Genomic DNA, 1,018 nt, shown 5'->3' with positions numbered 1-1,018 from the left:
AGCCAAGTAACAGTAACAGAGAAGCTCTGTGATAATATGTGCACTAACATTGGAAAAATGAAGGTAAGAAGAAAAAAGTGAACACAAGCAAAACCCAGGTATCAAGCACTAAAACCAGCAATGAAAGGAAGCAGTGGGCCTTGTAGCATACCAGTGAATCGCCCCCAGATGAAGACAATTATTTGTCACAAAAGCCTTTGAGAAGCAACGTACACTTTGAACTACATCAGAGAAACGAGCAAGAACTGCCTCTCTGGCAGGATGCTGATGGGAAAGCATGAAGAACTGGGGACCAAACTGGCACATCTCCTCTGGATAACTTCTAATTGTTCGTGAACAGGGAGAAATCTTAAGAGAAACTTGTATCCAGGGATCCAAAGAGAGCTAAAAGATCATTAGTGGGATGGGACCCATCTAATCAGACAACGCAGCACCAGGTGCCACAGGAGTTACTAGGGGAAATGATCAGGGCAGCAAAAAAAGATCGGGGATGGGATTAAGGCTGTTCCACAGAAAACCAACATCAGCAGCGTGACCACATTTTTCAAGAGGGCTGAAACACACATTATCCACAACTAAAACGCACGTTTTCCTAACTCTAACCTTACTTTTCTTTGTAAGCAACAACCAGCTGGACCAGAGGACCTCCAGAAACAGCGCAACCCCCCCTTGGCCTCTGCGTGGTTCACCTCCTGCAGAGCAGCTGAAGCAGCGACAGCATCGGCTGACCCTGCTCACCACGCGGGAACCCTGGAAGGAAAACCAAGCGCCCGAGAAGGCGCGCCAGCTTCTTGGCCAAACCTGGAGAAGTGCTGGAACACCTCTGCGGGGGCTGGGGAGCAATCCCGATGTGTTCGGGTGGCGGAAATCTCACAGGCTGATGAGAAATCAGCCAACGGATTCAAAGAGGCTGAACGTGCAGGTGTAGCGACCTGTGAAACCCGGTACGAAACACTCAAAACGGGGCAGCTCGGGGGCGCTGCCGAACCGTAACCGCGCCCCCGCCCCCGCCCTGGGC

Source organism: Pygoscelis adeliae, unplaced genomic scaffold (genome assembly GCF_000699105.1).
Source record: "Pygoscelis adeliae isolate BGI_AS28 unplaced genomic scaffold, ASM69910v1 Scaffold116, whole genome shotgun sequence".
NCBI lineage: Eukaryota > Metazoa > Chordata > Aves > Sphenisciformes > Spheniscidae > Pygoscelis > Pygoscelis adeliae.
Note: the sequence above shows the minus strand (reverse complement) of the source record.